The sequence below is a fragment of the Aulostomus chinensis genome, chromosome 3, assembly GCF_037954235.1.
Source record: "Aulostomus chinensis isolate RoL2024-O1b breed Wild chromosome 3, RoL_Achi_v1.0, whole genome shotgun sequence".
In the NCBI taxonomy this organism is placed as follows: domain Eukaryota; kingdom Metazoa; phylum Chordata; class Actinopteri; order Syngnathiformes; family Aulostomidae; genus Aulostomus; species Aulostomus chinensis.
Window position 1 is genome coordinate 18395285 of NC_141322.1, and position 14471 is coordinate 18409755.

The 14471-nt window shown below is 43.3% G+C and overlaps 1 protein-coding gene across 1 annotated transcript in view; it reads left to right on the top strand.

Annotated features, from left to right (window-relative positions):
- Positions 1-14471, top strand: part of tex264a (testis expressed 264, ER-phagy receptor a) — a 69075-nt gene that overhangs the window by 1684 nt on the left and 52920 nt on the right. The window lies entirely within an intron of this gene.

Below are 14471 nucleotides of genomic sequence, written 5' to 3' on the forward strand. Positions count from 1 at the left end.
GGATTCTTATCCAAAACAAGCAACTGAAAAATGCAGTTGCATCCACATTCATCACGAGTTGTTTTTAGTCAGCAAGACATTTCTGCACAACAGCTGTTTGTTAGATGGAAATGTTCAGTGGTTTCCCAGCTGATTTGGGAGCAGCATACAAACACACACACACACACACACACACACACACGTACATGGAAAGCAAGATGGTAAAGTTTCACAGACAGAATATGTTGTATTACAGTTATAGCTTTTCCCAGAACTCCAACACCAGGTTTTTGTGGTCTTGTCGGGTTTACTGACATTTGAGCGCTCTTATTTGTTATCTTGGTGTCAGTTAAGCCCCTTGACTAACAATATGATGATTTAACCAAAAAAGAGAAAAGCATTTTGGTGCATCACATCCCTGGAGCATTGCAGAGTGCTGTGACCCAGACTGTAAAGGAAAAGGTGCACATGCAGACCGTGGTGTTGTCCTCATCTGTTGAGTTCAGACACTAAAAATAAGAGCGTTGCATGTATCATTGTAGCTACATCATTGACTCATGCCCAGCTATGGAGCTCAATAATCATTTACTTATTCTGTACGGAATCGAGCATGTGGCTCATACGCACCTCTGACAATTTTGCTGTGCCCTTTAAGGCTTTTAATGGAAACCTTGACTGTGACTCATACCAACGGAAAGTCATAGCAAGAGACTAATTTGGGAGTTTTCAAACTTTTCTGCTGGTGTCACCATTTGTGGGGGCTCACAAGGAACCAGTACAAGCTGTTCTGAATTCTCTGCAGTGAAATCATTCCGCATGTACTTTTTCTTCTGGTTTCTTCCTGCATAATCTAAAGATGTGCGGATCCCTCTGGACATGCGCGAGCAAACACAGAACTGAGTGAAATATCTAAATATAAACAATAATTTAATTGGTGTGAAGTTTAGCTGCCCAAAACAAAGCTCGATCACACGTGAGCTCCCAACTAGAAGTGGGGATTTTCACTTAAACAGCGCTCAACCCTGTCATTCTGATGGTTAAAGAAAATGAATAAAAAAAAGAAAAAGTGATACAAATTTGAAAAATAGTGTGGTAATCGCACCCATTGTGCAAAAAGCAAGTAGCCATTTCTTATCCTCCCATTTATCACTGGGGCTTAAAGGTCCGTAATCTCTTGCTACTTTCTGTTTGCTTTGTTAGATGAGAATTTGTTCACCCTTTTAGTTTCCAAAAGGTCAAGAGTCTGTTTACTCACCGCCCACCACAGATGTAAACTCAAAAATACCAGCAGCATCGTGCCCTCGCACCACCAATATGCACTACGGATTATACCCACTTCCTGTTCGACCCGGGTGTCAAAAGTCAGCTCTGATACATCAAATGGACCCTCACAATTTAGTTTTAAGAGTTTTACATTATTCATACATTGGATACTGAGTACATTTGCACAGCAATTCCATATTTGTATTGTTTACACCAGTGGATCTGTGAACCCTTGTAGAGATAAAGTATTTGCAAAACTGGATGATTGCCAGTTGCTAGAGGTACACAATAGATGTGGGGAACAAGGAGTGATAATCAGGCTTTGCTTCCTGTCTGTAAACAAATTTGTGCATTAGAACATTAAGACAATGAGGCCATTTATTCTGTTCAGATTTCACAAAGGCAAAGGAATATGTGGATCTCCATCAATGTATAGTGTCTTTAATGTCTCCCAGAGAGCTGATTTTCAATTTAAGGAATTGTGAAATTTGTGTCTTTAGTCATGAGGTGACTTTAAAAATGCGATAAAACCTGAGATATGCAGTCATAGCCAAAGTTTACATTTAAAATAATTGTCTAGCACCTTCTGTTTATTCACTGTCAACATTCTGAAAGGCTGCTGAATGTTTGGAAATGAAATATTCATCATCTTTACACAAACCTGCTTCCTGTGCAAGGATGGCCACTGGATGGCAGTATTATCACTGTGTGTGTGTGTGTGTGTGTGTGTGTGTATGAGTGCGCGCGTGCGTGCGTGTGTGCGCGCGTGTGTGTGCGCGTGTGTGTGTGAGACTGCGCGCGGAAGGTAGAACAACATTGATCTTTCTGCTCAGTTTATTACCTTGATAAAAGTAGTATAGCTCATCCTCTTTAATATTAGCTCATTCAAAAATGAGTGTCATCTTGTGAGAGTAAAATAGGATTTAAGCCTGCAGGTTTGACTGTATTACTTGTTTACTACACCTGTGTATTTCATATCTACTCCTGAAGTAATGCAGAGTCTCTCTCATCTACTTCCACCTCGGGTTCAGGTTATAAAACAGACTGGACTGTGTGATAGTCTAGAGGACTCCAATGGTAAAGGGGGGTTACTTGATACCCACCTCACGCTGCTGGGACATTTGAGACCACACAAACCAATTAGGACAAAATCTACTTGCTCCTTTTGCTGTTGTATGTGCATTCAAGCATGTGTGTGTTTGCATGTGTTCTTGCAATTGCCATAATTTATTCCCACACAAGCCAGAGGGGAGGGATTGAGACATCTAGCTCTGCGGCTCATAAAGGTCAGTCACTGTAATGTAGGGGCGGCCAACTGGACAGTGACTTTAGATATTCTTTAAAATCACCAAGACAATAAAATACAAAAGGCATTAACTGAATGTTTTAGCTGCAGCTAGTTATTTTGTGGTGTATGAGAGCTTCTGTGTAGACTGCAAGGCTCCACAAAGCAACATTTATTCAGGCAAAAGTAAAGTCTCAGAGGCCAGTTGGCACACTATAAGAAAAATATCGGATTAATTGATGAAAGTAAAATTGTAAAATAATTCAAATCAATCAGCCGGATGACCCTATGTGTGGACGTCGCTTGTAAATGCTCTAACCAGTAGAGGGCAGCAATACACCTCGGCTACATCTGGTCAGCCAGAAATTAGAAGAAGAAGACCGTGTGCATCATCGAACACTCTCAGAGGCTTTGTGATGATATAACAATGATGTTTCTCAGGCCCTGAGATGCTTTGTAGGTCATATTTGGCTCACTTTTTAAAAATTCATTTGCTGTCATTGATTTTTGACTTATATTTATCTGTTCATTTGTAAACAAAACAAAAAAACCCAATATTCATCCAAACCCACGTGAACTGAAATATTTGGAATGCTTGTCACAGCCAAAATTGGTGTTTGCCATCAGTTTCAATGAATTAATAAGAAAACATGTTATGAATCTGGTTGATTATTTGAAAGGAGTGACAGCCCCCCGTCGTGATCTCTTTGTCATGACGGTTACCATGGCAGCGTGAGGAGCTCAAACATGGACAGAGTTTGACGTGTGTTCTGTCATGTGTTTGGCATTGAGCCTGATACATGGTAGGACGAAGCAGCAAACGTAGCTGCTGCGACACAGTGAATATGTTGTGTTGCTATCGGATCTCAACTAGAGCTGCTGTTTGGTTCGTCTATGATCTACTGAATTCCCACTTTGTGTCTCGCTTCTGAAGCAAACCCACTCACTGCTCCCCGTGACAGGCAGGAGAAAATAAAATGTCATGTGTTAGACGTCTATGGGAGTGGCAGTGAGAGATGAGGCGAGGTGCGGAACTGCCTTGGAAGAGGGATATAAATTGGTTGGAGTCTGACTCACCTTGAGAGCCTCGCAGTACTCCAATTCATCAATCGGAATTTCTGATCAGAGCGCCGAGCACCACTGCACTCCCAGTCAAATTTATTAGCATTTTACTGCCGCTTGTATGTCTGTCGACAGCAACAACATGAAAGGGGGGCTTCTGGCGAGTAGTTGCCACTTTTAAAATGTGGATATAAAATGTGAAATAAATATGCTGATACTCTGAAGTCTGGTCCCACAGGTCTTCAAGCCAATATTATGCAAGAATGTGGACATCCCCATAGTAAAGCACCCTGTTAATGTTTATGGACATCTCTATAGTGAGACACACACTGCAGCAGTCCAGGCAGAAGCTATTAAATGGTGGGGGGGGGTTTCACTGCTTTTTCATCCTTGAACACAATCTTTAGTGTTTCAAGGATGCACTTTTTTTTCTTTCATGACTCTACAAACTGAAATGTTGAGATGAGTTGGTACAACATAAAGGTCCATCATTCCATGTATTCCCTGTGTCATGATATACGCATTTAAGTCTAATATTGATCTGAGCAAGGCAAAGGAGAAAATGTTGAACGTGAGTACAGAAAGGAAGCAAAAGTGAATTCATATCTACAATTAGAGAAGATTATCTCCGTGCTTTGTGACATCTGGATGAAGGGGAGCCACACAGTGTCCAGCTGGCCGAGGAGTGAGGAACCAGCCCCGCAACTGTTGTGAAGGAAAACTGTGTCCTGCCTCCAGCAGGCTGCTTATCATTGCCAGTAATTATACATGCCAGAGCTCCCAGGATGCCATGTGTAATTACCAGCTAAGTCTGAGCACAGCCTAAAGGGACAAAGATGCACTTGGTGAAAGAGAGAGGCAGAAAAGGAGATTTCCAGAGGGGCCTGACTCAAGGACCCATTCGGACCCGTACCTCATCTCTGTCGTGAGTGTGCAATCTTTTTTGGACCTGTTCAGACCTGGCGTTAACTTGCATCTGGCGTGTTCCCATCACACGTGGTCAGTTTTCAAGTACAAGTGTGAACACCCTCAAGACACGATGAGATCTGGTCATTCAAGCCACGTTTGGAGGTGCTCTTGGTCACACATGGCCACCTTCTTTCAACAGCGGGAGCAGGAATGTGTCCTCTCTCTCTCTATTTGCTTTAATAGAATTAAAACTTCCAAGTTACAGTTTGAACAATCTGAGCTATATACCTTTGTGTGTTCCTTGTGGTAGACATACTAATGGATAAATATTCCAGTCAAAGCAACACATTTGGTCCTTGTGGATAGAAATAATGGAGGTTTTTACTTGTCCAATTGTGATCGGGCGACTCAGGACACGTCTGCACAGGGTGTCTTCAATGTCTGAGGCCCCGCCCTCCTCCGTTACCTTGTAGCTTTAGTTATATCGCCGCAGCCATAGCATATTTATGCGCCCTGAATCAGGGGTTTACTCTTGCTTTGTACCATCGCTGTTACCATGGTGATCGGTTTACTTTAACAACATTAGTGTGGGTAAGCTTGCTTACTGTATGGCAGCATACCTGTGGTCTCAGTACTGTGCAGCCTGATTAGTTTCAATTTCTTTCCTGCTCCCTCCTCATCTCTGCTGCCTCATCTATTGGTGTGTGTGTGTGTGTGTGTGTGTGTGTGTGTGTGGTGGGGAGGGGAGGTGGCTGGCCTGCACTCAGCCAAGACAGGTTATCACTCAGACACGACGAACCAAAAGACAGATGAGATGAGAGACAGTTAATCCTGTAGTCTTGCTCCCCATGTGTCAGGTTCTTTGCTTGTACATGGAATTGCCCTAAACACCATCTGTCTCGGTGCTCCAGATATAGAAAGACAATCAAACTCTGAACCACTGAGCAGAAAGCAAGAGCTCTCCAGCAGAGACAGCGGTGTTTTTGTTTTTGTGTGTGTGTGTGTGTGTGTGTGTGTGTGTGTGTGTGTTCGCACACTATGTTTATCCAGTGCATCTGTAGTGTAGATGAAATGAGTTTTGGCTGTTATCCGCTTTTCACAAACTTGATGTGCTCTTTATGAATGCTGCATTAGCTGCTTGTCATGCTCTGCTGCGGACGTCGCTGCGAGGACAGCGTAGAGGTCTAGAGAGGTTCCGAATTTTTCAGGACTATTGACAGCAGTGCAGTGAAGGACCTTTGTACAATCACAGCACCCAGTATGACAACAAGAGCATGAAGGGCAAATATGTAACTGCTGGCTCTTTGTTTATAACAAATGCTGAATACACCCAGCGAGTTTCCCACTGCAAGGTAGACGTAAACAGAAATAAATGTAGTATTTTTACGCCTCTGCAGTGTTGCTATTGTTGTATTCACGTTTTATGCAGTTCATTTAAAGAAGGAGCGAATGTTAAGCTCTTTTTTAATGTTAATCATCCTCACACTGATAATTTAGTTCACATTTGGTTGATTGGTCTCTTGGCGGTTGTTTTAATGAGCATGTAGATGTTTCTTCGTCAGGCAGAGCGCGGAACACTCTTCTGATCTTTTCTTTTCTCCTTTGCTTAGGCAGAGACTTGGCTGCACTCTTACAGTAAGGGATGGACAGATTTCCATGGGAAATAATGGAAAAATTAATGGACCAAAGTCATAGAACACCTTTCTACTGTAGCAAAATTCAAAGTGCTCTTCAGTGTCGCCACATTCATGCTCTGATGATGCAAAATGCACCTCATCATCAGGACCAATTAGAGGTTCAGTATCTTGCTCAAGGACACTTCTGCATGGCCACCGGGGGGAAGTGAGGATTGAACTGCTGACCCTATGGTTACTTGACTGCCAACAGGGATAGACTGAATATTCTGAGGTCATTTAGACTAACTGTATTTTCCTTGTCATATAGATACATAAATATGAACATTTTGTATTGTCATAAGCTGAAAAAAAGGTTAAAAATCCTTAATTCACAGGTTGCAAAGCCCATTGAAAACTTTTGGAAATTGACTGGAAACTTGCTACCCATATCTGGCCCTAATGGACCCCCCAACCCCCTCCCCTCTGCCAGTGCTAATACATAAGCTAGGACCAATTATAATGCGCTAGCACTCAGAACTCCACATCCAAAGTGCTGATAGGCAGGAAGAGGCCAAGAGCAGGAAAGATGAAGAGAGTAAATCCTCATCACGTGTCAACTAATAAAGAATTACCTCTGTCAGCTGTACCTTTTTATTGTTGGAGAGCCCTCATCCATCAAAAAAGGCCCTTGTAGCCTCAAGCAAAGAATTGCTCTTGAAATTACTTTTTCTTCCAACAGGTCCTAGGAGACCAGGCTTAAGGAAATCAGGTAGATGTGAATGGCACCATTTGTGAGGGGAAGCCATCTTAGAATCCCATGGGTCATACACTCAACCAAAGTGGGCTGCATGCGTCTTTTGTCTTATTAACCAGGCTTTTTTAGCATAGGGACACGTAGGAAAACAGCTGTTGGCTGAACATGAAATCAGCAGAGAAGTAGTCAGATAAAAATGTTTTTGTAAAACCTGATTGCTCCATTGCGATAACCGTGGATTTTTCAGTTTGTGCTCGCTGAATTGGTTTTCTTCTGCATGGTCCCAAACAACATGTCATTGTTCTCTTGGTGAGGTAAAAGCCTCACAGTTCTCAATCAAAAGCCACAGCAGGCGCCCCTCTGCTACCTGTAAGAAATGGAATCTTTACAAACGTTGCTCTTGCAGCAGTCGAATTTACGGTACAGTTTTCGTGATTCTCTTCCTTTTTTTGGGGGGTTAAAATTTCAGACACAGACTGTGGTGAGGGATATGAGGCAAGTCAAGTATATGGAGTGGTGTTCCTGTCTTTCTTAATTGCCTGTAGCGTCTGGGGTGTGTTATCTGGAAGGAAACAGAAAAGAGATGCAGTCAGGGCTGCTGTTTGTTATTGCCTCTGTGTGGGATGTGAATGATAGCTCCAGCCCTGAATGATATCATTAGTGAACTACGGGTTTGGCTAACACACTCTAATCTATCAGAGCAGAGCATGAGAGATAGCTAGATGGGAAAGATACTGGAAGTGAAGGCTGTGGGAGGACAGTTGTCCCCTCAGTGTTTGAATGGATATTGTTGTGTATTGTCATACACCAGCGCTGACAGGGAGTAAGGAGAGTGTGTTGACAGGCAATATATATGATGAAATCATGAAAGAAAGAGGGCCTTGCAGACCAACCACTTCACATAAATCAGTTTAGACAAGAATATCTAAAATACAAGTGTTTAGGACAAAAAAAGGCTCAAAGGTTACAAAGATAAGGCAATTACACTTTTTGTTGAGTAGAGGCAAAAGTGACCTCTGCTGCCACACGTGGTAATTAGACACTGGTGCATGTCTATTATATACAAGGGTATTGCACTATAGTAACTGGAGAGAAATGCTCATTGAGGAACAGACGAGGTTGTCTAATGAGCTAAAATCTGAACTTTCAATTTTTGCATAAGCGTTGCACACAATTGAGAGTAGCAGCATTGCAAGCTAATGTAGCCTGAGCTAGAGATAATATGCTGCTAACGCCCGGCTATACTATAATGTGGCAGGGTCATAATGGACACCGAGCCTTTTTAATAAACTTTGATAAACTTAAGTCCACTGGCAGAAACATAAGCATTTGCGTTGTCATTTACAGGGTAGAAGGTCTGCACAGTCCATCAAAATCCTAAATATAGTCTACTGCAATTTTTAAAGGATTTTGGTTTTAAAATGTTTGAGGAGTTTTGTTGTCTCACCAGCTTCACCCTCTACATATCATGGCACCTGAGGAACTCTGAGGGCACAAATTTGATGGATAACAGAATAAAAGATGCCGTTTTAATGCCTGACACACAATAGAGCCGATGCATCATTCTGTGTGATTTAGTGTTTGCATGATAAATAATTTCCAACATGAGTGATAATAAATATGTGTAACAACAAAGACCTGGAGCTTGTTTTACTGTGTTTATGAATCACTGCTGCTGTGGCAGCGTGAGGTCTGTGTTGAGTAGTAATGAGCAGTACTACAGGTTCCATCATGAAAAGAATTATGAATTGCTTTCATCTCAGTAATGATTTTATTAGAACCTGTCATCCTGTTCTAAATATTGAGCCCACTATCACTTTTCCACAATAAAACTGTTACTTGGCTTTTTAATGGATTCATTGCAGCACTGCTGTAATAACTTACTCTGACATTGCTAACACAGCCATTGTGACTGTCTGTGTTAGCAATAACTCATTGCTGCATAGAAAACACATCTAGGATATCTCGTGCTGCCTTGAATGAATAATTCACTGTCAAAAGCAGGTGATCTGTGTTCTCTGACTCACTGTTGAATATGCTGCCAAGGGTCTCTGTCAGGTGACAGTAAAGATTATCTGCTCAGGCTGAACAACCACCATCACTCATTATTATTAGCCACATGATGCAGATATTAAGAGTCACTGTGTGTTACAGGGTTCGCCGATCAAATAGATTTGGCTCAGTCAAGAGAGTCTTGCTGGCAGCCAACAACGCCAAATTACTGCACCAGGGCTACTGTCTGAACAAAGGGAGACAGTGCAGTGTAGTAGCAGCACAATGCTGTCAAAAAATAGCCCAGAATGTGAGAAATGAGATGGAAAAGAGGAGAGGGTTGTGTCATTTAGATGTGATAATTAAGCGAAGATGCCAGGGACATGACGATGAGTGTTACTGGATCCCATCTGTGCCCCCTCAGCGCCAGCCCTCCACAGACGACCACTGTCACACAGCACACACCAGCAGCAGGTCTTTAAGGACCATAATAGGGGGTTTTGCATGTTTAACTCATTAACTACAAATCCCACATTCATCCCATGCTTATTTTGGAACTACTTAAGTTTTCAGTCATTTCTGTGCAATAATGACAAGCAAGCAAGTTTTAAAACTCACTTGAGAGGAAGGTTGAACCAGCCGGGGTGAGTTGATATCTGCTTTGGTTGTTTTTGATTCTTTGGTTGTCAAGAGCTTAGCACTGGAGTTTTGGCCTCTCTCTGCATCAATAAGTGAGGTCAGCTGATGCGGGTTACACCCTCTATTGATAGCCCAGGTGAAATCAGACAGGGGCAGTTCAGCCGGGCGTGATCGCTTAAGTTGGCAACAGCTGTGACTCACTCGGGTCTATATCTGCTCAAGCTGCGCTGGAGCATCAGCCCACACAGGGTAAAGACATGCGAGTCTACCTGCACAAGGACACCGGCTACTGTCTGTCTGTTCACTATCCAACCAGTCTAACGCACCATCTGCTTTATACATATCCCAATGATTAATAGGTACAGAAAAAGATGCACCATTCATAGAAAGAGAACTCTGCAAAACGTTTCTACACTCCAGAAATGTTTTCCTTGACCACCCTCCATTACCTTTGGTCTCTGGAACTGTCGGACCGCAGTCACTAAGACAGACTTCATCAGTTCACTGATGAAACTCTCAGATATTCAGGTCCTAGCCCTGACTGAGACATGGATCCGCCCAGAAAACACAGCTACACCAGCTGCTCTCTCTGTCTGCTACACTGTCATACACCTTGCTCTACTGGATGAGGAGGTGGTACAGGCATGCTAATTCCAAACAATTGAACTTGTACCAAACCCTGTCCCCCGAACAACACAGCTTTTGAATATCATGCTTTAAAGATTACTGCACCTATTAAAGCATTTATTCTGGTTAAGTACTGCCCACCAGGGGGCAATCTGGATAGTTTTGTCTCAGAAATGGACACGTTTCTCTCTGACATCCCTCATGAGGCACACCACCGACTGTCAGGGGAGACATGAACACTCACATTGACAAGACACAGTTGAATGACTTTCTGTCACTCCTCTCCTCTTTTGACCTCAAACTGGCTCTTTCTCCTCTCACTCACAAAGCTAGCAAAATCCTTGACTCGGTACTGAGTCGTAACTACTCCACAGCAGATGTGACGGTTACCCCACTACACCTTTCAGACCATTTCTTGGTGCAATTCTCTGCCACCTTTTTGCATCCCCACCAGGGATGGGGATCGAAAACCGGTTCTTGTTGAGAACCGGTTGCCAGTGTTTCAATTCCTTGGAATCGTTTGCCCATTTTGCAAACGATTCCCTTATCGATTCAAGTGGGCACGAATGACGTCATTACGCAAGCTTCACAACATGTGTGGCGATGTCATTCACCAGTGCAGCCAGCAGGAAACAATGCGGGCACAGGGCAACTTGCAATGCTTGCAAAGTGGATATTTCATCTAAGGGAGGAAATGCTACCACTATGCAGAAACATTTGCACACACAGCATGTGATAACTTTGAATGAATGTTGAGTTTTTGATCTGCTCCAGAGTGAATCTCAACCCAGCAGCAGTGGCAACATTTGCACGTCCTCTGCTGTTAGTATTGCAGGTAACTAACCAACTAACACTGCCTATCATGTTTGCGTTTGTAAGGTCATGTTACTTCCAAACTAAACAAAGTTTTTGCCAATCGACCTTTTCTCTTTTTTTCCAAATGAGAATCGATACGAGAATCAATAAAGAAACAAATCGTTAAGCAGAATCAGAATCGTAAAAAATCCCTAACCCCCACAGATGGTTTCCTTCCGCAGAAACCTGAAGTCCCTGAGAGCAACACAACTGTCGGATAAGGTGTGCGCTACCATGCCTGACCACACACATTTCTCTTTACTGTCTGTTAATGAGGCTACAGAAATACTCTGTTCCTTTCTAGAATCCTCTCTGAACAAACTCTGCCCCTTGGTGTCTAAAGAACAGGACTCAGAGCAGCAAAAAGAAAGTGGCGTAAATCCCAAGAACCCACTGATTTGTCTTCCTACCAACAAGAACTTGCATCCTTCACTTCCTGCCTACAGTCTGCAAAGCAAGCATTTTATCAGAACAAGATCTGTGCTGTTTCTGACACATGAAAACAGTTTATGGTGTTTAACTCCTTACTCTCTCCTCCAGCCCCTCAGCCCTCCACAGCACTGACTCTGGACATGTTTACCTCCTCCTTCACTGGGAAGGTGGCCACCATCAGCAACCAGTTCTTTGAGCCTTACCAGCTCAGTCTGCTCCAATCTGCTACTGCTGCCTCACTCTGCTCTTTTGCTCCTCTGAGCAAAGATGAGGTCTCCAGACTTCTCCTTAACTCAAAACCTACAACCTGTCCTCTTGTTCCAATACCTACCAGCATCCTGCAGACCATCTTATCCACAGTCAAACCTTCAGTCACACATGCTGACAATTCCTCCTTGGAAACTGGTGTAAGCAAGCTCGGGTCACTCTGCTGCTCAAAAAAGCCTAATCTCAACCCAGCCCTGGTTGAAAATTATAGGCCGGTCTCACTTCTGCCATTCTTGTCCAAAATACTTGAGTGCACAGTCTTCAACCAAGTTTCTGAGCATCTGCAGAAGAACAACCTGACTGATTCCTATCTATTTGGCTTTAGGCGTGACCATTCCAGGACTCCTGTCAGTCACAGAATCACTGCGACTGGCTAGAGCTGCTGGTGAGTCCTCTGTCCTACCGCTGCTGGACTTGTCTGCTGACCTTTGATATGGTGAACCATCAAATTCACCTCACCACACTCTCTGCACTCAGCATCTCAGGATCTGTTGGTTCTGCTGTTATCTGCTGCTGCTATCTGTTATCTGCTGCTATCTGCTATCTGCTGCTGCTGCTATCTGCTGCTACAGTTGCTCCTGCTCGCAACTTGCTACCCTCCACCTCCCCAGCTCCACCTTGTCGTGTATACATGTCATAGTTCGTTCCATGTCATGTTGCTGCTCTGTTCACGGGGGTATGTTTGCTCTTCCAGTCTTAAACTTGGAGAACCTTCCCTCACGCTGCTGGTCCCCTGTTTCATGGTGCTCATGAAAAATGATCAGGGGACTCCTCTGAACAGAGCCTTACCGCCAATTTGTACTATAATAAACAAATCAAGCTCATTATCATCTCTTGTGTTTCTTGACGTGAATGGACCTGACAGAACTGAGCTCATTGTCTTTCCAGCGTGTCCCTCCGTTCAACCACAGATCAGTGTTCTGCTCGATTCAAATCAACCCGTGCCCACAAACTCTGCTAGAAATCTGGGTGTTATGATTGATGACCGGCTGACCTTTAGGGGTACATGTGGCCTTAATTGCTGTGTCATATCACTATGCCCTCTATAACATCAGGAGGATCAGACCCTACCTGACACAACCAGCCACACAGCTTCTGGTACAGTTCCTTGTGATTTCACAGATCGACCACTGCAACTCTCTCCTAGCAGGCCTCCCTGCGTGTACATTTAAACCTCCACAGATAATCCAGAATGCAGCAGCATGTCTGGTCTTTAACTTGCCCAAAACTGTACGTCACCCCCTGTTAATGTTGCTAGACTGGCTTCCAGTGGCAGCTCGAATCAAATTCGAAGCTCTTCTTCTGGCTTACAAAACGATGACAAGAACGGCTCCTGCTTACCTGGAATCCCTCAGCAAGGTCTACACTCCCTCTCGCCGCTATGCTCTGCCTGTGAGAGACGGCTGGTGCTCCCAGCCCAGCATGGCTCTAAATTTCTAGCCTGACTCTTCTCCTCTGTTGTCCACAAATGGTGGAATGAACTACCCAACTCCATACAACGAGAGTCCCTTTTTATTTTTAAGGGACATTACAAGACTCAACTCTTTAGGGAACACCTAGGCACTTAAATCTGACCCATCTCCTCTTTGCCCTCCAGGGTGACAATGTTGACTTTTGAATGTGTTGAATGTTGAAAGATATTGTGGATGTTAAATTATTGCGGCCAGTTATGGTTACATTATGTTCAGAAAAAAAAAAATCTCGGCACTTTTTCTGCCACAAGATGGCAGCACCTGCGCCCAATCAAACTTGAAGAACGTTGTTGTCCTCAATATAAGGTTTTCCCCTCCAGTCTAAATTCTTGCTTGTGTTGCATGTCGCTTTTGGAGAAAAGTGTCTGCTAAACAAAATTGTAGAAATGTAGAATTAGTCTGGCACAGTGAGCATCATTTATCTTTCTAGTGAATTGTGGAAGCTTGAGGGATTTGTTGGTTTGCTCACTCCCTCTGTTACTGTTCTCTATGTTAGTAATGTATAATTTTATAGATATCATCTGTTTATCTACAAGAATAAATGATCACCTCCACCAAGGAGAGAGGACCCCCCCCCCCCCCCCATTTTTAAAATGTAATGGCTGATATGTAGGACAAAAAAATCTGGAAAACGAATTTTCTGCTGTTGGAAGGAAAATGTATGAATGGATTCTGATGATATTATGCTGCTGTTCTGTGTCCATGCAGGCTCCTTGGCAGAGTTATGTGCTCCCTGAATCGTCTTTAGAAATAATTTTACCAGATCACGATTGAATTGTACAGAAAATGTGCTTGTTATTAGGACGATTTTTTAAGGGATAATAGAACACCACATATTAACACAGGAAATCAAATGATCAGATTCAATAATTGGATTGTTTGCCATTATTGCTCACTTCCATTGACATTTGCAGATGTAGTTGGAGATTTCAAATACTCTGGGATGATTTATAAAATGGCTGGCAGTTAGAAAGAGGGATTTTTTGGTTAAAGTAAGATACAAACGCACAAATAAAGGTTACTGTGAAACTGTGATGCTGCTCAGACAGTCTGCAAACAGACGTGAGTGGGAAATCTGCTGTCAGATCTTCTTCTGACTGGCAACTCGGTCAGTGATTGCAATTCGCTTTCTGTCACATCTGCATTCAAATGTGTGGAAACATTATGAGACATAATGGTAGGGAAGGAAGGGAGCCCCCTCCCCCCTATCCACCCACCCACCCACATCCACACACACACGAACACACATTACTTGTCAGGCGAGATGACCAGTGCCGGTTCTTAGAGGGCTATTGTGTTGCTCAGCCTGCATAGAACAT